General features: G+C 38.5%; 2 protein-coding genes across 2 annotated transcripts in view; one reads left to right on the top strand and one right to left on the bottom strand.

The window, feature by feature from the left end:
• The window catches only part of Sdhaf3 (Succinate dehydrogenase assembly factor 3), an 87,209-nt gene extending 64,502 nt beyond the window's left edge, over positions 1–22,707 (top strand). Inside the window, exon 4 of the mRNA XM_066393702.1 lies at positions 22,691–22,707. The gene's annotated coding sequence lies outside the window, so the exon portion shown is untranslated. The remainder of the gene's footprint in view (positions 1–22,690) is intronic.
• The window catches only part of LOC136411191 (protein turtle homolog A-like), an 87,795-nt gene that overhangs the window by 58,917 nt on the left and 5,739 nt on the right, over positions 1–23,139 (bottom strand). The gene's annotated exons all lie outside the window — the stretch shown is intronic.

Genomic DNA, 23,139 nt, shown 5'->3' with positions numbered 1-23,139 from the left:
TCCAAGGAGGGCGATGCCATTAGTTGACAAATCTGGCCTGTCGACCGTCCTAATTGGCACGATTCTTCCTTCCAGTCCCTCAGGTCCTACTTTGATAACGAACATTAAAGGACAAATGATTAGCTTAAAGACGCGTTTTTCCCTTTAAACCATAAACATTGAAACACTGCGCTTAATAACACCCACCCCTAATTATCTTCCCTTCTGGAACACCGTCTTAAATCGTGTAATCGTTAATTCACCCCGCGGCAATTTAAATATTAATGCGCTTTCCGGGCTAATGCCGAATTCGGGGAAATATTCCGGATTTGATTAGTCATGACACACACTTATTCATTTCGATATTTAAGGTAGGATAATGAATAATGTATGGATTTGAAAGCTAAAGGGGTTGTCTAAAAAGCATTTCATCGTTTGTACCGTTTGTGATCCTTTATATGAGCAAAAGATCTTTCTTTCGGAGGTTGATATGAATAATCAACGAAAAAGGATGACATATGGCGACAAATTTTTAATTTCATTTTATTTATAGTTAGTCACCTTGAAATCGATACGTGTATGTATTTTTATACATCGATTGCTTAATTAATTACCGTCCTAATGGAAGTGCCTAATTACTGGCTAATGAAGGCATCCGGGCTAATTGTGTCGTCATACATTCACAAGGAGACAATCGACATCCAGGCTTAGACGTAAGAAGGTTTAACCCCCCGTAGGGCGAAGGTCCCATTAACCGGACAAATATGGGCACAGATAACTAATTACTTGGATAATGATGGCCTTTAATTACGTGCGAAAGGTCTCATTAGAGACCGGAGGTCTGACGACGTTATTAGGAACAAATTAAATCAGCCTCGTGCTTGCCGTTGAACCATTATGGGGGCGAAGGAAAGGGGATTTTAGGGAATTCTTAGGCTCTGATGATATCGATTCTAAGCTAATCTCCCATCTAATTACAACCTAAATAAAGGGAAGTAAAAGGGGTAAAATTCATTCATTCGGATAAAACTTATTATTCAGATTCTGTACATTTTCAAATAAATTTCCGTGAGATTTCAGGGCAAATCTTTTCAAAATATTTCGAGTAATGTTCTCCAGGTATTTTGCATATTTGCACAGGAATACTGATGGAAAAATTTAGAGAATATTGATTGCGACTTTTATTAGAGATTGCTCACCATCAATTGGTCGGGAATATTCATCGCGCCCATAACGAAAATTCGACATGTATGACTTTCTCGTTGTATGATGTCGAGAATTTTAGGTAATTTTCGCAGTAAAAGTGAGAGACTATGTGTTGTGATATTTAATTTGTTCACAGATACCTAGAGAAATGCGTTTCTGGTCGTCTTCGGCATTCCCGTGCGGCTATATGGCCGTGTGGTATTTATTACATCTTTATGTGTTCGCTGAAAGGTTCCCTTTTATCTGCAACACACAGCACAAGGGAGTGTTATGGTTAATGTGCTAAACCCTTTTTTCGGCCGAAACACGTGTACCTTTCGGAATAATTTCCGTATAACTCAGGCGGACTTATCTTCCATTAACACCAAGGGCAATGAATTTGCATGTCGCAGACGATTCGGTATTTACGACGACGCTCTCTCGCCTCCTCTCATTTTTCCCTTCATAAATCAACTTTTTTATCTTTATTTAAAGACCTCTGCATTGCAAATAGAGATAACGACGATGGGGAGGAAGGAAGAAAAAAATGATGAAATTCACCTGAGCAATGCCGTGAGGCCGGCTTTGAACTTTAGATAAAAGTTTCCCGTTCGGTATCCGGAATTGTTATTCGGGTGAGTTGGAATAAACAGAAACTGAGACTGTAAATTTTCTCTGAGATAAAGTTCCATTCCATCGGTTCTCCGGGGGGTGAATAATGGTTTATTGTGGAATTTAGGTTGCTCGATTAAAAACTCGCTTTTTTAATTAAAACCGTTACAAAGACTAAAAGCCTCGACGGCGATATTGCCACAACCCAACGACGGAATGGGATTTATGGACCTTTAACATAATAAAGTTTAATAGCCCGGCAATTAAGGCCCGCACGCCGTACACACACATATCGTCGTTTATTAAACGACAAAAATATTACGGAGCCAGATTTAGCGGTCCAATCACAGTTAACCAAATAACGTTTACGGTTGACTCATTTGCCTGAATTAACACCATTTAACTTCTTGTTTCCGCTTTTTATTTGTTTCGTTTTTTTGATATGTATATTTGAATGTATCCCGATAATAGACACATTCCGCCCGTGCTCACGGATATATCAACAGCGTTGGAATGTATTATTATTCTTCTCACTGCCTTTTCTGCAACTCTTTGCGAATACATTTTTAAATAACCAGAAACATCGCTCATGTTTTGAGCGAGATTTTTAATTAGACTCCTAATTCGGTCAAAAAACCAGAGCGGAAATGTAAATCAAACTAAACAAGAAGCTCTATATTAAAAATTCTGGACGCGTCAGCCCAGAAGTGAAATACTGTTTTGTTGGGTGAAAAACTACGATATTTTTAAATAAAATCTGCGGGTCTCGCAAAAGCAGAATGGAAGCTTGTTGGTTTGAAGTGCGTAGATGAGAGTTTTTTGTTAGAAACACAAATACAACATGCATAGTTTTGATTTCATTAAAAATTTTACATTAACGTTGTATTCTACCATAAACTGCTCGTAATTAAAAATAAAGGAAATCCTCAGAGAAGGATGAAAGACGGATCGTTTAACACATGCAACCAGTACAGCATCGAGGAGGAAGAGCATTAATACGGCAAATTGAGGTTTGACTTAAAATTATACAGGGTGTCTCTAAGTAGTCTGTACAAACCTCCATCCCAGATTCCTGAATTCAATATAGGACGATTTAACTCAGCTCGCACTAGTCCAAAAGTTGCAGGTTTTCCAATACCGATCTTCAAAGTTTCTTTTATTATTTCTTCTGTAATGACAGCCCTTGGGCAAAATCTCGTCTTTGGCAATTTTTAGGGTGACACATCGGAATCCATCGACATTTTTGTCGCACAAAGTAGAAGCGGCTACATCAGTCGTCTTTAAAAACGCGTAACCTTTTGCCACCCTGTACAAGACCCTCTTCCGATAAAATTTATATTTCACAACACGTCTTATGCAATAAAGTATATCTTCTAAGAGCCTCTAAGGACCTTCGTTTTTGAGATATTTGCAGTTCAAATGACAAGGAACGTTCTGTTTTCAATGTGAATCATCCAACATTTCCTACTGCTACGGATTTTTGCACCTTCTCAGGCAACTATTTGTTGGATGCACTGTATACCTTCGTTTTAGCGGTCAATAAAACATTTCTCTTAGTTTGAACTCCTCATAATGAATACGAAAATAATTACATTAAGTGCACAGTCGCGAGTAGGTATTTATTAGGCAAAAGCTAATAATGTACTACTTCGAACAATGCTAATGCGGTATCTAATCTTTGTTACAAAGGAAATATAGGCACCTCTTGATGGAAAATAGTCCAAATCTTCGCGCTAATTAACAGAGACAATATCGACTGCGAAATGAACGTTCTGAATTTGACTTCATATATCTCAAAAGGGGAGGCTTATGGAGACTTCTACAAGGAATATCTTTTGCCCATAGAACATGTTGGTGAATAAATTTTATTCAAGAAAATGTTATCAGAACGAAATTTCATACCGGGTGCATTGAAGCATTAAGATGTAGACGGATTTCGATTTGTCGCTCCTAAAAACCTCCAAGTGCGAGATTTTGCTCAATTACTGCTACTACAGGGAAAGAGTAAAAATAGATATATGAAAAATCAACTTTGGAGCCCTGTGTTTCGAAAACCGACAGCTTTTGGGCTAAGGCAAGTTAGGGTAAATAAACGAGGCGTGTGGACTTCAGAAATCTGCGGTGGAGTTTTGCACCCATTTACCACAATTACGAGTAGAACTGGAGATTTGAGATATGATAAATGGATTTAAAGTGAGAAAAGCTAAATCGTAAACACAGACACTAAGTGAACTCAGCCCTTTAGCTGTAACATGAAAATAGGAGGAGCTGTGTGAAACCCGAACAAATTACATAGACATTTATAAGTACTAAACAGAAATGAAGCAATTACCCTTTAGAACGGTCGTCTTTCTTACTTACTTAAAGGTCTTGTGATGGAATAACAACGCGAAGGGGAAAAAGCTGAGGCTGTATAAAAATGAAGGAAATTATAAATAACACATAACGTACTGTTGAGCAACAAATTACCAATAATTAAAATGGACAAATGCCCTTCATGAAAGTAAGAAAGACGACATGCGAACCTCGCAATGTGATGACATGGAGGAGGAGGAGAAGGAGGAGGTGCAGGTGTTGCCTGAAATAGAGAAAAGTCATTTAACATTTTAAAATAATGTATTAACGTGTTATTGAGCAACACACCTAAGAATCACACATACAAGTACAACATCGAGAAGGAGGAGCACACGTTGCATGAATACAAAGCAAATTATATATTAATTTAAAATAGCACAGTGACGTGATATTGTACTTACACAGTCGACTAATCAACCCCCGACGACAACGTACAAACTATCAAATCATCGCCTGATCTCATGCAAACTTCCCGGCAAATTAAAAGAAATTGCGGCAACGAAACCGTGCATTAAGCCCCCGCACATAAATTAGCATAAAGTCGACTAGAATGCAAGCCACGTAGAAAATCCCCATACTTCGGTACTTTTTGGTAACACGCCATTAATTTTGCCGCTGAATGTTGCCGTTTTATTTCGCAGATCACTTACATTCAATAGACAATTGCGATGATTACTAAGTAACGTCAGAACCGATTATGTAATGTATTAAGTCGTGATGTTTTACTGCCGGCATAAAAGTTTCAATAAGAAGCCCCCGAAATCTTAAAGAGTAAGTACACCCGGGAAATTTAATTTTCGCGAAACGTGCACCTACAAAGCAGGGCTTTTATGGGCTTTTAAAACGTCGCTTCTAGGTTAATTGTCGTGATTTTTACCTTAAAACGCTTTCCAAATTAAACACCATTGGATTTCAGAGTTTGCTTTAAGTTTACCGAATACCGGGAAATAAAATCCAATTTACTTATCTCGCACGTTGCATAATTTATCAACATACGAGACCCCTATTACTATTTTATATATCAAGTTGCGGAGTCGTGAGGTAACTTTCCAGTGTTATTCCTCCAATGAAGCCCCGAGGGAAATTGCCTTTTGCATTTCTATTTTTGCTATAAGGGTGGCAAACAAAAGCAATTATTAACAACCGTCGAGTTGAAGAGGTGTCGATAAGCGAGCCAATAAATCACGCCGACGCAATAAACTGGAAATTAATTTTAAAATATGAAACCGAACGGAATTGTTCTGATCAGATAAATAAAACGTCCGTTTCGATGGATTTAATATTGAATTTTATGGCCTGTCGTTACATTAAACCTGATTAATGGACGTCGCTCTTGTCGACGGGTTGGAAATATTTAATGTTTCGACAACGCTTCCTGCCGCTCTTTAAATAATTAAGAATCTCTCGACATTTTCATTTCGGACATTTTGAATGTCAGTAAAATAGGTTTGTTCAGTTTTATTGATAGCTGCAACAACGGCAATAACACCGGCAGCAGCAACATCAGCGACACTGAAAGCAAGAGCAGCATCAGTGCAGCAGGATATGGTTTTCAATATTCTAAATGAAGTTTTCGCAAAATCGTTCAGTCACGTTCGTGAAATATTGTTTATTCATCATGCAATTTTATACGTAACCCGTTTCCGTACTTTCATTATTCACGTCTCTTTAATAACATTTCCAGACGTTCATGAAGTTTCGCTTGCTCAGTATCATGCCTCACTACTCCATAGTTTCATCACTATCCCGCATTTTCCTTCCGAGACATCTCCGTAGTTCTATCGTATTTCGATGTTCTTGTTCGGCACTATTCCGTAGTTTTGCTCTCCCTTATTCGGCACTCCTTATTGTTCACGTTTCGAAATCTTGACTCAACATCAACACACCAATCTAAGCAACATTATCGCCTAATGGGAAAGGGAGAGACAATAAGCAATTTAAAGATTACGAACCTCAGAAACAAAGCCATTTTGCCTCCCTACAAAAGAACATCCAATAACAAAGGTGTTATGGCAATGGCCCTAAAGCGATTGTCGTGTTTCATTCCTTTTGAAACGCTTTTCATTATTATAAGCACATTCGCTCTAAATTCAGACAAATGACCAACAGAATTATTATGAAGAAAAGATGAGGGTTTTTCTCCCTTTGATTAAATGAAATTCTCTTGCTCGTGGAGACAGGTAATGTGAGTGAGTGGGTTTATCGCCTATAGAATGCTAAATTTCAAAGGAAAAGAGCTCAAGACCTTCAGCTTACAGCAGAGCTTCAAGTGACTCAAAATAGAAGACTATTACGGTATATTACATATCTATTTAATACTATTACACACAAGCAAAGCAACTACAAGTTAAACAAGTAAAAAAGACGACAAGTCTTAACGCCTTGCACGTGTGCAACGTGCAGAAGGAAAAGGCTATGTGCTGCATGAAAACCAAGCAGGAAAATTGTTTGTTGTTTTACAATAATATCGTAACGAGGTATTGAAGGACGGATTACTAATAACGAATAACACCAATACGCTTTTGAGAAGTAGGAAAGGCGACATGTCTGAAAGCCTTGCACGGGTGCAACATCAAGGAGAAGAAGTGGGTGTGTAAGCAAATGTGCTTACAGAAGTAGGAGAGTGCTAAAAGCCTTACTTAGGTAAAAGTAAAGTGATCTTGAACAACAAATTACTAATAAGGAATAAGACAAATGTGCCTTATAAAAGTGCGAAAGGCGACACGTCTTTGTCATAGGCATAGCATCCAGGAAGAAGATCATATGCAGAATGGAAACAAAGCAAAATGTGTATTAATCCAAAGTGAGTGAGTAATGATATGCTTGTTCTGAAAGAGGAAAGCTCAAGAGTCTCAGTTTATCGCAGAATTTCAAGCGGTTCAAAACAGGAGAATATTATTTCCTATTCATATCTCAGTTGCAGTGCAAACTACGGACACGTAGAGTGTTGCATTCAAACAAAACCAATCCAACTTCGACTACATTTCATATTCATACGAATATGGATTCCATCTTCATTATCGCAATAAATAAACTTTGCTCTACTATTTCTGGAAAACACTTTATTTCCAGAGCAGTCTTCATTCAAAAACGATATATCGCCGAGGGTCGTTTAATCATAATTTCCTTTGCGAGACGTTCTTTATGGAGTTCCCGCTGTCTGCATGCCACGCTCCCCAAACAGGTCACCGGGTCAGACTGGCTGGAATTGGAGGAAAAACTCAATTTTCCAGAAGGAGGAAGCTCAGTAATGTGTTATTAAATCATCAAAACTCGCGTGTGAAAATATTCGGTGTTCGAGAAGGGTCGGATTGCGTGGAATTGTGTTGGAAACTAATTTGAAACTTATCACCCAGACAGTTAGCCAGAACTAGATCTGTACTATTGCGTCTGCTGTTGCTAATGCTGCTGTTGGTGTTAATACTGTTTTGCTGTGGATGCGTCTTCGCTTTTGATGCAACTTCTGCTAACGCCGTCGATGCTGCTGATTATTTTATTAAAAATAAACTTGCCCTACTGCAGTTTATAAGTAGAATGAAACATTATCTAAACAGATAATCCACAACAACGAAACTTTACATTAATTAAAGCAAAAAGTAATAAAAGTTCCAAAGAAGCTGAAAGTATACTCCTCTTCCTCCTTCAAGGCAGTTTTCCGTGGACTAAATACTGAAAAATTTAACGCGTAACCATGAAACTTCCGAAATAAAAAGAATCCACTTGGGGGTTATTTAAGAAGACGACCCTTAACACCCCCGAAGACCATAAATATGCGCTTTTACTGCTTAAGCGGATACACCCGTTAAACGGCCAGATAAAAAAGATATTATGAGTTTAATGGTACTTGAAACTTTCGCAATTAAACTTCTCATACTTTTAATATGTTTCCTTTGTTCGGTATTTAAATAAACCCTCATATATGCGTCATCAAGCATAATATGAAGCAAGTGAGCTGCAGGAATATTATGAGTAGATTTTATACGATTCCGAGTCGTTCGTGGATGAAATTCGGTTTCTGACCCGAATTCCTGAAGGCGCACTTTAATTTGGTACATGTATGGCGAAAGTGTGCTATAAATTCACGGTTGAGGCTCGCCTTTAAAGCAAACTGCCTTGCAACTACGTGAGGAAGCTTTATGCAGCAGAGCTGCTATGGGATAAAGCAATTTGCGAGGGAATTTCAACCAGTTTCGGTTTTTTATTAGGCAGAAATTGCTTTCTTCTCCTATAGAGCTGCATATTACCTGAACTTGCGATATTGCATGGACAATATTTAAAAACTGTCACACAGAAATTTAAGGCATTGTACTCAATACTATATGCAACTAACAATAGAATTTTGAGGGGATTGTCGAGTGCTGGAAGTTGTAATGCAAATTATTTTAAGTTACCGCCGTGAACGAAAATTGTAGGTCGAAAGCTCATCAATGTTTAAAATATAGTACCTTTCGAACTGACCGGGCTATAGAGCGCACTCTGAGCTGAGTCATACTTTATATTATGAAAAATATATAGTCAAAATTTCCAGGCTCTGTGTACTGTGACTGCGACGAAGGCAGATAGGGGCAATGGAATCTTTTCAAGAGTACGTTCAACAATATCGCGAGAGGAAATGCCGTCCTTAGACAACGAATTGCGGTGATTGCGGAGTGGAACGACGAAATCTTTTCAAAATCATATACCACTTTTTTGCGACCCAAAGCACTGTGAACCTCAGGCCGTGACGGAGTAGAGAGGTATCAAAGAATGTTTTTGAAGAGCATGCTAAATTTTCCGCAACTTAAAATGTATGTGACGTCTCAAGACGACAGCAAAAGGCAAGAATAGTGGCTGTTAAAGGTCATGTCACAATGTTTCGAAATTTATAATTTGGCAAATGTCGAACCGGAAGAAAGGCGAAAAAGCACAGTAGAATCTTTCAATGTCTCACTCACTATTGTCCGGACCAAAACGCCGAAATGCAGTAAACCTTCTAAGAAAAATGATGATGACAAGGAAGAATAGGAAAGTCGAAATTTTCTAAGAACATTCCCACTCTTCCCAACCGAACACGCCGCCAACGCACGCAGGTCATATAGGAGGCTAACGGATCTTTTTAAATAATATAGTTGTCTTTCGCGACCTAGCGTCCTAATGAGTTTCTCCTAGTGAGATATTACATTGCTTCCTTAGGGACAATAGAATCTTTTCAAGAGCATCCGCTCTTTCGTTACCCGAAATCTTGAATCGTCAAACAATTCAAACTAGTTGACGAAGGGAGAGAAGGACAAAGCAAACTTTTCAAGAGCATGATCAACTCCATCACGACTTGAAGCGCCGTAGCCAGGCGAACAGTCTCGGCGACTGCGGAGGGGGTAATGAAATCTTTTCAACATCATGTCCCTTTCGCGAACTGGAATGCTGTTTATGCAGGACCATCACGAGGCCGTGAAGGGACAAGTGAACACTTTCAAAAGGGTGTTCAACTTTTTTGTGACCTTAAATACCTTCGCCAGTCGACTGCGGAGTGGGAGAACTGAGTCTTTTCCAGATTGTGTCCCACTCTTTCGTGAATTTCAGCGCTGTGAACGCCGCTCCGAAAGGAGGGGGCGAAGAGGGACAGCACTTTTCAAATTCATGTCCCACGCGACAAAACGCCCTATCGCACCAAACAATTCAGACATGGCAATGATGACGAGAGTGGATAGAGACAATAAAATCTCTTCAAGAGCAACCCCTCAGACAGGAAAGGGACCGCTGAATATTTTTAAGGATATGTTCGTCTGTCGCTACCCAGAACGCTGCAGGCGTCCACTTTGCTGGTACTAGGGACGGGCTATTCGTTTTAATGGAGTCAAAATAATTTTTTCCATAAAAGCGCCATTTTTTTAAAATATATTAAGCCGCCAACCACATTAATGTAGGTCTATCTTTTTACTGCGATTAAGAGTAACTTCGTTCGGATTAGCAGATAAACGACTTCATCGGGCTGATTAATATCGTTGCTTATTAAAACCAGAGACTTTAACGATCCGTCAGCCTCCGAAGATTTCCATTTACGACATAATATACACTCGACAGAGGGAAGTAATTAAGATAATGAAGGCAAATATCTTTCAGCTGCCAGCGCGCTTCGCACACATCGAACAATCCAAACAAGATGATGTTTCTGTGTATGCATTCGGTGGTGGTTTGAAAGGGGGCTGCAGGTGGGAGTAGCAGAGGCAGAAGGAGTTTATTAAAACTCCATTAACAACTCGATATGAGGGACTTTGAATAATGCACGAGAGGCAGCCCGTCTTTCTAATTACGGTCATTAAAAGTACATCGCATTGCGATGGATTTTATTTTGTTGGCCGGAACTTTTGGCGTGGGGCTTAATTGGGATTTGGGCCCGCTAGGGGATTTAATTAGCTTTGCTCCGTTGATGGATTATGAAGACACAATAATTTCCCCAAAAATCTAATTCTGATGATAATTTTGTCGACACCAATCATTAATAATTATTATTTATTAATATTAATAATTATTACTTTAGTTGAAAGTCGAAATTATTTGCCGTTTTGGAGCTGAGGACCGTTTTTTGTCGTAGCCGAAGAATGATGCCGCAACTTGAGCTGTTTATCGATATCTTGTAAAGCTTCCGAGATACAGCATCATTTTGGTCCCTAATTTTTGCAATTTTTTGGTGCTGAAAATGACGGTTCGAAAAAATGCCTTTCTAAAGCTTCGCAACCTCCAATTAAGGTCTTCACGGTGAACATAGGTCCAACATAGTATTATTAATAATACATTTATTATACGTACATATTAATTATGAACACGATGTATGAAATTCTAATTTAATTTTGTTCTCGAAAAATCTCAGACTTCTTTTTTAACCAAGTTCTCTTTCAATAAAAAACGTATTTTTTATTCCGTCGAGAAATGTTTGCATAATGAAACTGCTGCCTTGAATTCGCAACTTTTCCTACATTTCACTAAATCTGGAAACATCGCACGTATCGCTTCTAAGCCCGATCAGCTGTACCTTTACAAAATGCAGGTAGTACCGTTATCACTTCGCAGGTGATTCACTCGAATGTTAGCGTGGCGATGAATAAGATGTCCGTATTGCGCGCTGAATTAAAAATCGGGATAATCGGGTTTTCTTTTGTTCTAAAGACTGATGAGGTACACTGTTAGTGTATCCATGACTTGGAGAGTGAAAGTGGGTGTTGTTTATGTAATTCTGGCTCACACTTTTAGTGCTCGGGGGTAAATTCTGATGGTTGTTTCTTGTGGTTTATAGTTAAGTTTTGTTAGGGCAATGAGAACGACGTAATTAAAATTTTAGTGGAAACTCTAAATTATTTGCAATTTTAGCTCCTTTGTAAGGTATATAGAACCATCTTTGGACATGGCCGAAGAATAATATTGCAATATGAGATGTTTCAAACAAAAAAAATTCAGGAATTAATACTTGTTTTTTTTTTTATGTTTCAGGTCTCAACTGTGTATAGCTCTGCTTCAAATAGAAACTCATTCCAAACCCAAACTGTTTTGACATGTTTTTTCTGAAATTAATATTGATTTTTTTCAGAAAGTAAAATTGAATTTTTTTAGTAATTGGCATTGAATTTTTTTGGTGTTCCAGGATTCAACTGTGTATTTCTCTACTTTGAGTCGAAATAAATTCAAAACTCGAACCGTTTTGGAGACTTTTTTCAGGAATTAATATTGATATTTTTTATATTTCAAGTTTTAACTGCGTACGCCTCACCGACTTCTGATAGTTTTTATGCGACCCGAAACTTTGCACTCAGCGCGGCAACAGTCGTAACCGACGGCGATACTTTAAGCAAATCTAATTAGTTCCTTGGAAACGAGTTAAATAACCGGGGAGGTTGCATGTTCTTGGGCAACTTTGCAAATTTTCCTGTGTATAACGCTAATTGGTATCCATGGCATTGTGGCTAATTAAGCACCGTTTAAAAGTCAACAACGACTGCGACGATTTGCTTCCTCGCCCAGACTTAAATCTGCTGTGCGATAAGGCTCGTTAAAAATTCTGAGACGTGGATTGTTTTTAATGTTGGTTTAAGTGAGTTAAGGGTTGAAAGGAGTGTAATTATGTCAGAGATTTATATGTTAGTTGAGTTTAGAAAGAGAAAAGCACAGCAATCAAAGAAAGTTGCTTTGATACCCGTTGCACGGGCGTATAATTTATTTTTTCTTCCTTTCACATGTAAACTCACTATCTTCCTCCCAAATATTAGAAATTTTAACTCGCGAAGGACTAGGAAATCGTTTGAATTAGGGTTAGTGTGGTTCAGGAGAAATGCAGATACATGCACGTAAATTTAAAGAGCAATTGAATGAGCGTGATATCTTTTAAATGAGCGCTGTAGTTCGTTGAGTTGAGGTTAGAAGCTACAAATTTCTCAATATTGCTCAATCTGAATTTCTTTGGTAACTCGAAACATTCTTCCCAGGTACCCTGATACTTCACCAATCAACTTCAATTTCATAGCCTATGTTCTAGCTATATTGGAAATGAGCGCTGTAGCTCTCTCAGTTTGAAAGCTATAATTTTTTTAAATACTGTTGAATTTCATACTGGCTTCTAAGGTGACGATTCTACATAAGCCACAGTACAGACCGTGTTCTTTACCAGTGAACGTCAAACGTTTACGGCTGAGTGTTAATGGTATAGACTCAATGGCTAGGATGACAATGGCTTAAATGGTTCACACAATGGCTCAATGGCTTAAACTATGAGACTTAAGTCAAACTCAGAGTTTCCTATTCCGGTGCTAACTGGACCTTCTTCCCCAGCAGAGCCCTAATTCTTCATGAATTCGCTCAAATTTTAGGGCTAATCCTGATATGACGTTAACTACGTCTAAAATCAGCACTGTAGCATATTTAATTTGGGAGTTTCAGTTATTCAAATATCGATAAACATCATAACATGAATTATTGGTCATAAACGTCCATTCTGTCATAGAGTTTTTAGAAATTCACTCATTCCCATCGTCCATCAACAGGATTAGTGGTGAACACAACGAGTTTCCTTTCAAATCCAGGAAACAAAACGAGGATGATTTTGAAAGCTCAAAACCAATCAATTTGTTGTTCAACAAGAGTAAGCCGTGATGCGGTGGCAATTTAGCCAAACAGCTTTTTCGTCCCGGAAAGTTTGAATAAATAATGCGATCGGCCCTTTTGAAATTAAATTCAACCGAAAAACGCCAGCGAAATTAACTTAAAAGCCCGTCTAATGTAATTTTATTTCGGGAAAGTTGTTTTGCGCGGCACTGTTGTCGCCCGGGTAGTTGACGGTTAATCAAATGCTATTAGAGAGAGATTTTATGCACTTTTCGATTTACTTGGTGCAAATGTAAGTGTCGGTTTTTTGTACGGGACTGGCGATAATTTATCAAAGCGGGCGGCAATTATCTCGCATCCAAGTTCGGACAAAAGATCGATTACGAAGGAGAGCATCGATCAGTCGGTGATTAGACAAAGTCAGGAAGGAGCTTTAGCAGCTGCCAAATTGTTAATCACTGGGTAAATACTAACCGCCGTCAGCAGAGGGATCATTTGTATTATTCACGGCGGTGTTGGGGCAGAAATCTTTCTCGAGAACTTCCCATGTGGGTATGTTGATAATATGTTGCTTTCAGTCCTATTTCGTTGATCCGTAACATATTAATCATCATTTTAATTATTCGGGTTGGAAAAATCACTCTAAACAGAATTCTTTCTCTCATTTTTTCGGAATAACGCCTCAACTCCTATTGATTGCTTTCCCTGTGAGAACGGCACTAATTTGAAAATGTTGTAAAATTCGTAACCTTCATCCGTCTATATAATGATGCGATTTGAGCATGTTTTTCTACGGTTGCCTCGAAAATAAACAAAAACACGTTAATAACAGAACCTGACAACCACAAAAAGGTTTCTAATCGGCCTATTTTGATTTTGCCTCATTATACTGTTCATTGTACTTATGCTGTCCCAAATTGTAAAAATATTTTTCTATAAAATTACTGGGATCATTGTGTTTACATAAAATATTAATATATACATATGTCCTTTCAACATACCCGTTTTCAAAAATATGCCTGCATGTCTTTAGTAATTATCAAGTAATTAAATGGAGCGATGTTTACATCTTTACCAAAAAATCATTATCAAAAAAGCGTAAAATTAAAGATTCATCATAATTTTATCTTAACAGTTTGCTTGCAAAGTATACTTTCCTGGCGTGGGAAAATACTAATGTAATGTCGATTTTTGATAATTGTCGCTTAGCTGATTCGTCAAATGTGCGATCTCTCAATATTTGAGAGTTAACGAGAAGCTGCTCATTAGTAGAGGTTGCACTGTAACTGCGATCCTATTTTCTACTTTTCTTAGGAGCAATTGATGAAGAAGGAGATGGCAACGAAACGAAAAGAGATCCTCTGTGGTTAACATAAGTCTTCGCCCAAAAACATTCCCACAACCGAATATTAAACTTCCGATTGTTACCGCAGTATAATCCCTCGGGGGACCGCTTTATATGTATTCGAAGTTTATAAAATGCGGTCCAATAAAAGTTTTACAAACATCCCCAGTAGAGGCAGTTCGGAATTTAACGAAACACAAAACGAGCCATTGTTCGACCGTCTCCTCCGAGGTTTCGCATGCATGAAATAAATATTAGGGATTTAGGTATTATACATACGTGCGCTCGGACGGGCGGCTATAAAACACATTCAACGTTGTCCATCGGGGATGAACCATATTTTTAGAGCAAAAACAATTTAATGCGAAACCCGCTTTGTTAATAATGATGATGATTTTGTAAATACTAACAGCGTTGTTTAAAACACAACAATGTGAGGTGGTCGGGGCAGCCGAGCGCAAATTTAACGCGCTTTTTATCGGAGGACCGTAAATAATGGGGGGTGGTTTTTGTTTAATTAAATTCCCCCAGGGATTTGTAAAGCAGGGGAAGAGGGACGGGGATTTATTGTTAATGAAGGTAAATTTGCATTGTTTGCCTTTTATATTTTCAATTATTGTCTTATTATTTTTTCGAAACATCTAATTAACCCGTGCGCAAGAAAAACGAGGGTTAGAAAATTAAGACACCCACGAGACTCTCTTCAGGTAAAATGAATAAATACTTAAGAAGGCGATAATTAAATTCCCCTCAGCAGTTAATATTATCATCATCCTGCTTTCGAACGGGCGAAATTACCTTTTATTTCTTTTCGTGCTTTTCTTCTCGGGGGATCGAGGGCGCGTAACGAAGGGTCAAGTGTTTTTCATTACAAAAACGGGGGCCTCGATGACGACATCGGTTTGTTTGATTATACGAGGGGGAAATCCTTTGAAAGTTAATGTTGCTACTGTTGAAGCGGAACATCCCATTTTTTGGGAAAATCGTATTTTGAAGTGTTATTCTGTTTAACCCAAGAAATAGCGAATGTTAGTTTCTAATCAGAAGAATTTTTAATAAATTATAATGTTTCGATTATAATTTTCTTTACAACGTTTATTCTCAGCATAGTAAGAGCTTGCATTGACAACACCCAGCAGTAAAAAAATTATAAGTCGATTGCTGCCTTGAAAGAAAATTTTGGTTATGAGACTCGACAATATTTTAAAAATTATAACTTCCAAACTCAAGCAGCTACGATGCTCTGTCTCGTCACAATTAAGAACTTAACTAAAAGCAACCAGCTGTACAAATTTTAAGTTAATTGCTGCAGGGTCAGGGCTGTACTGGAGAAGAGTGTCGAGTCACCACCTTCAAACCAAATTTATGTAAAAAGCTTAAAAGTAAAAAAATACTTAGAAACTAAAGAAGCTGCAGCACTCATTCTTGGCAAAGTTAAAGTTTATACTAAGGCAATCTAGTAGTAAAAATTTGACATCGATTGGCAAAGAATGAGGATTGTACTGGTTTGTATCTTCAAGTCCTTATTTTCAAAAATGATTTCAGGTTAACGATTACACAATTTTTAAAAAGTTGAAACTTTTAAACTGAAGAAGCTACAGGGCTCATTTGCAATACAGGTATGGCTTACACTAAGAGCAATCAGCAGTAAAAGTTTGACGTAGATTGAGAACGATCGCAGCTGCACTAAGAAAGAGTTTCGAGTCGCCACCTTGAAAGGAATTGTGGGTGTGGCTCAATCATTTTTAAAAGTTAAAGGAGTTGTAACGCTCATTCTCGGCATATTAAAATCGTATGCCAAAGATTTTATATTAGGTGCCATCAACTGTTTATGAACCAACAGTTATCGATAATATCATATTTACGTGACATATTTACGAGTATTTTAGTGCGATATAAATGACATGTAAACCCATTATTAATATAAACAGAACCATTTTACCGGAAAGCCCGGAATGGCTTCTGTATGTATAAAAGCAATCCGCCTTTTCCCCGAATCCCGTCTTTTATATTGTCAGCGATCCTATTACGAGTTGAGGCACTTAAGCCATAGAAAAATTCCTTGGTCCCGGGTTTGGGAACAAATTTAAAGGCTAATAAGGGATTTTTTAAAGTAAATAACGAATTTAAGGTGGAAAAGCATTTGCCGACGTCTTTTTCGTCAATAAGCACTAATTATTGTTCGAAGAAATTCTATTTAATTCGGGGAAGTTTCATTTATTGTTATAATGGAATTGAGTACCCGGTTCTCAGAAATCATGACAAAGGTAATAATTCTAAAAACTGCAAACCTCCGTGACATTTACGTGATTCCCCATAGCACCCTCTTGTCTGACGTAGAGCTAGAAAATTACCCAGCATAAGACACTTCCAAGAGACGTTCCACAAGAGAATAAAGCTGACATTTTTTCCATTTTCACCTCTGCTTCTTACAATAAAACATGGTATGTGTCTCGTTATCGCCCTTTGACTGGCAAATATCACAAACGGGGCAATAAAGAAGCGATAAAATGATTAAATTGCCATTTTTAGACGTCAAGAAGAGCAGAGGGTAAAAACCGGCCTCATGAACCCTCCAAAGAAGCTCCGTCAAACGAAATTAAGAAATAATCCTCGAAAGACAATGCGATTCACTCGAATGGCCCTAATTTATATTTCTATGGCCCTACAAGGGAAAGCTCTCTCGCCGAATACAAAGACGCGAAACCGTATAAAACCAGCTTAGGAGGATGATAAGTCATCGCGATCCGCCCAGAAAAAGCTCAAGTAATAAGTATAAAAAGTTGAGGAAACAATGAAAAAGGGTATTGAGAGCGGTGTATCGGCATGCCGTGGGAAGAACTAATTTGAAGCGCTGTCAAAATTGATAAGGGAGATATGAGATTTAGTAGAGAAGGTAGTTTCCAAGACACATTACATTTGAACGAGCCAAATTTTTTCAGAAAGCCAAGTGAAAAAACTACCGTACTTCCTCTATCCGTCCGTCTCTGGTTTTTATCCAATCGACCTGAAAGCTTCTGAAGAAATTGATTGAATACATCAACTCATTCTCGTCCGAATTTAAGTTAGAAATCCTGCATTCAAAGATAGATAGACACTTTTTGAAAGTAAGGCTACAATTCAGCATAGGATCTGACTCCTGAACACTACTTAACATTATCTGTCCAAAAGCCTCTAATTTTCGATCGATTATCCTGAAATCTTTGTAGATATTGAAGAGATAATTCGATCATGGCTAAATATGAATGAGAAATGATGTATTAATGTTGGAGTTCTTTTGTATTTTAGTTCACAACTTAACGTGGAATCTGGCTCGTGATCACTACTTAACATCTTCGCTTTGCACGCCTCTGTTGAAGTTTTTTGAATAGCTAAGTAGAGTATAGAAATTTACTCCTGATCATCTACAATTATATGTCCGTACTACCTTGATTTTTAGCGAATCAAGGTAAATTTTTCAATCTCTTCTGAACAGAACATTGGAGTCGTGCCACTACTTGATCTTACATGCTTGTGCTCCACTGGTTTTTGACCAATCAACTAAAATCTTCAGAAATTTTCATAGAATATATCGGTCCAATCTCTACCAAATTTGTCCTGAAAACCATGCACTAAGAAGTGGCTAGAATTTTAAGATATGTATTGAATGAATGAAAATTGATTCTGTGTCTTGTCGCTTCACGCATGCTTGTGGTCTTCGACCAAACAAACTGAAATTTTTATAACTTACACGCAAATAAATGGACTCACAACAGAGCAATTCCCAGAAACCTCCCGCAGAACTTCAGCATTTCGACCCCCACGACGAATCCCATCAACCTGGCGGCCGTACTTGCGATCAAAGTAAACATCGTTATCGAAGCCACCCCTGAAAGTTTCTCTCATGCTCGTGACATCTCCACAATATATGTAAATACACCTTTAAACATCTCCAAGGGTTCATAAGCTAAAGGTCGAGAAACCATGATTGATAAGCAGCTTATCCTTATAGTCGACAGTGCCCTCTGGTCAAGGGATCTATCTCCTTTGTGGTTATAGAAAAGATGGATTAGCATAACGCGGCTTCAAGAAGATTGGCAATTTTTGCAAGGAGAATGGAAAATGTCTAAGAAAGCAAATCATCAAAGTTGTTTTATGCTTTTTCTTTCGGTCCTTTGTCTGCGACCAGCAAGGGAAACTAAAACGAACAAGGCAGCTGATGCGTATGGTAAAAAGTATAATCGAGTTTACCCTTTGCTTAAGCAAGCACAAGGCAATTAGGCTTCTGGACGTAAAATGCGAAACGAGAGGAAAATTCGAGACGTAAAACAAATTCAATGTGGAAGGAAAGAAATTTCCCTTCAATTTTTATGGGGGTTCCTGCCAATCATGTTGCAAAGGCAGAAACTGATGAGTTTCTGATTAGTATTATCAAGAAATAATAGGGACAAAACTTCATTTGGACCCAAAAGCTCCATGATAAATAAATGCGCCTCATACATTCGAAAATTACGCTCCCCTTTCATAAAACTTTAAATTGGCCTTCAAAGGCGAAGCGGACAATAACTAATTTTAACTCTTTGATGTCCCCTGCAAAAACCCTAAAAAATTAGCCTCCAATAAAATTTTTCAGTTTCCAAATTTGAGCCAAAATTGACAACCTTGGTACCTCTCTGCTGTCAGTCATTGCGTTTCCTCTTTTAATTTAGTCTTCAAGACTTCTCATTTCCAAAAAAACGCTTCCAAAAAACTGAAAATAGAGTCGCAATAAAGATAAATTTCGAACGCGATTGCAACTGGCCCTAATACCTTCGGCTGCTTAAAGGCAACGAGTGACTGGGCCGTTTCGTAGGGCTAACGATAACGAATCGCATTTTAAACGTTTCCTTAAACTGGCTAATTGCAATTTATGAAGCATTTGTGTCGGGATTAGAGGCGGAAAGCTGCAGAGTTGGTGCGCGTTCCATAGCAGGAAATCGGGCGGATTTTTAAAACAGTCTCGACGTTTTCTTAGGGTTTATTGTTTTGGCCTGGAGAAAAGTTATTTCAGGGAATTTTAGAACTTGAGAGGGAAGGGTGATGAGTGAATTAAGGATGTGAGATTGAAGGGGTTGGTCAAGGAGTGCTATGATACTATTCAAGAATTTGCTGTGAAAGTCATTACTCGAGACTATTCTTAAAGACGCCACTGTTTCCTTAGATTTTTCCCCAATATTTGTAAGTTTGTACGCCAAGGATCATTGCTACCTTGGGTCCACAATCAGGGGCGTCCCTTTTTAATTTTGATAGATTCGTGTATTAAATTTTTTTATAAAGATATTTGTCCGAAGTTTACTATCCTTACGTCTCTGTTTCTTTTGATATATTCTTTTAATTTTCTTGGTTCGTGCCGTAAGACCCATTGCTACCTTAGCCCAAAAATGAAGAGTTTGGGTACCTCCAAATTCGGGAAAATATCAATTCTAATTTACAGTCATATTTTATTTAAAATGACTAATGCTTAGGCCATCAGTTTACTAACGCTCATAATTTTCAAATCTCCACTCCTTTTAAGTTAAACTTAAATCCTCGGTAAATTCTAGGGCGTTTTCAAGAACTTTCAGAATCAGCCTAGTTAAAATTCATAGGGAAAGTTATTTAAGCTGACTAACTTTAAGAAGGAAAAACAGGAAACAACCTTGGGCCTTCGGTCGACTAGAAACACGAGTCGAAAATGCGAAATTTATGTTTGTTTTAACGGAAGAGTACCTCGAGCTTTGAAGTTATTCGTCGAAATATCCTTCGGAAGTGGAGCGTTTCGGCGTCGGAAAATTGAAAGTCAACATTTAAATAGCTTTTGACGTCAGCTCCAGTGATATGTGCCCAAGTTTTATTGGGAATTTATGAAGCAGGGCCAGAGGAAGCTTTAAATTTCTGCGGAAACGCCCTTTTATGCGCAAAAAAATCGTAGTACCCGACCCGCAGGATAAGTAAATTTGGAGTAATGGCGGCGAATATTCATGTTAATTATTCAACACCTCCACAAACTCAAAAAGGTGGAGCCACTGACACTAATTAAAGGAAACTCGAACGCCCCAGGACAAACTTCCGGCTGCGGGAAGTTTTATTTCAATCGAAGGATTGCAAAGGGAGCCTCCACCAACTTGAAACTCCTCTTTATGGCCATTGTCACTAACATGCTTCGTATTACGTGAAGAATGTCCATAAACAACGAAAATGGTATAAAGAAAAACATTCCGGTTTTTACAATTTAACTTTGAAATTGCCTCCTCTGTGGGCCTCCTCAAAGGGCAATATTTAATTCTACCTCTTTGACGTCCTGGAAAAATTGGACGTTAATTTCGTTATGAGAGACTTTGAATTTGTTTCGCAAGACAACTTTACCTCTTTTTAGATTTTAAAGGGAGCAGCCGTTGTCTAATTGGCATCGTAATTGGCAACTGAGACGAACCAGAGGTTACTTTTATTTTAACTGGAGCGTCATCTAATTTGCCAACCGATGCTGATTTCATGACAATATTCGAGATAATTGTAAGTTATGTGAGACGGGAACTCAATGAGTTTGAGAACCATAAAACTTATGTCAAGCCGCTTTGATCCTCAATAGAAAATTATTCATACGGGAGGGTCGATTCGTAAAAAATTATATTTCCGAAGCTTGAAGAAATTCGGGGCAATAAAAGAGGCGCGGAGTGGAAAAATAGATGACTTCGGCATTTTTTCTGTAGAGCCAATCATTCGCGAAAAAAAACCCAGGTTGAGTGATCGAGCGAATCCAGGAAGAGACAGGCTAACCCGATAGATCCAGTCAAGTGTCGGCAACAATATATCGGCGGGAGGAAACCGGCGCAATGTGTAAGCGGTTTTTAGGTTGGGATAGCCGCCTTACAGCCGATATCAATCGGGGAAAATTGCCACTATTCCATTGAAATAAAGCAATTTCAGGCCGCTTTGATGTTGCCTGTCTGTAGCGTCTATTAATAAATCAAATCTCCTTCGATGTTGATTAATTGCCGCCGTTTCGGAAATAAAAGGAGCATCGGCAGCACCAACAAAGGGAACGTTTATTGATCACGCTTTTGGCGGCAGCCTTACACTTTGACCTGGTACCGTTCCGATTAAATTTGTGTAGCAATCTGGGGAAAATCTCAGAGAAAATATGAAAAGTACATTTGTAGCAACTTTATCTGAATAGAAGCAATTTTCGAAACTTTAAAATTTCTTAGCTGCAAAATCGCCTAGAATACTATTGGATCTAAGTACGACCCGTAATTAGTGCTGTAATTCATTTATCTTAGAAATTGCAAACTTGTTGAGTGTAGAATCTCACTGCCTCCCTATTTCCCAATCAAAAACATATTTCCAGCTTGATTGATTGCCGACGTTTCAACCATTAAAGCGGCACCGTCAGCCACAACAAAGGCAATGCTAAATGTACAGGCCTGTGAGGTTGCGCGTTGACCTGGGAGCCCAAAATGGGAACATTTTTTTCTTGGCTCGCTTTCTGTTGGGATGCAGTGCACGCCATCATGGCCCGTTTCCCTGATGGCCTGAAAATCTCTTAAAAGTCCGATTTATTGGTCTCGATAAGGTAGTTTATGCACTCTAGTGCTGGTGGAGAATTTTTGTTACCGTCCGAAAACTCCCGGAGTTCAGAGTGTGTCTTTTTTCCCGAAGAAAACCGCCGATACTCCGGAGTTAACTAATGACATAGCAAACTTCCGGTGGCTGTTACAATAACCAATAATTCTCTCGCCGGGGCCGGCTTTCGAGACGCGGCAATTATTTTCTTTTCCACTTCCGCCTCTGGCTTCAGTCAATAAAGTACAATTCCAGGGAGCGAAAAGGAACTAAAAGCGATCGCAGTTTTCGCGTAAATATCCATTCAAAGCTTATTGTTTTAGATTTGTCATCGCAGCCGGGGAGGAACTTTCTCCATTCCGCCTCGCGAGTTAACTTAGATTTATCTGACTCTTATTTCACATGAGCAGGAGCCTCTTCAGATATGAGATTTCGCTCTCTGAATGATAGAGAAACTGGGGAAAGTGACAGCAATTGGGATCATACCAATAACTTTTGTGCTGTGTTTTTTTTTCGATTTTTTTTCTCTAACCACAGTCTTCTGATAAGTAAACGATCAAAAACCAAATGTTTGTGCTTTTGCAGGGAAATACACATCCATGCACTATCTCTGGTTCAGATGCTCATGTTCCCGGACTATACGCCTGTGGTGAACAGGCAGTCAGATAGCAAATTACCGCAGTTTTAGACTCGTTAAGAAATACTTTTATTTTTAAGGCTTTATCGAGCTTCACTGTCTCTCGTGTAGATTCTCATGTGCCCAGACCACATGCCCCTATTAAATTTACGAACAAATAGCAACGTTTTATGTTCTCTTGATTAGAATCTTATGTCTCCAACTGTATTTACAGGTAGATGACCTGAACGTAATTTTAAAGAATGTACGATCTTAATTAAGGCGTCCCTTCCCCGAACTACACGCTCTTGATACATTACGGAACAAAGTGCAAACTTTTGCACTTTGAAAACGAGTAAGAAACGCCGAACCGTCTTAATATCTGAGATTGATGTGAGACTCATCACGCTGCACTCCC

This window comes from Euwallacea similis, chromosome 9 (genome assembly GCF_039881205.1).
Source record: "Euwallacea similis isolate ESF13 chromosome 9, ESF131.1, whole genome shotgun sequence".
NCBI classification, from domain to species: Eukaryota; Metazoa; Arthropoda; class Insecta; order Coleoptera; family Curculionidae; genus Euwallacea; species Euwallacea similis.
The sequence above is the reverse complement of the archived record's forward strand: the minus strand, read 5'-3'. Positions and strand labels throughout refer to the sequence as shown.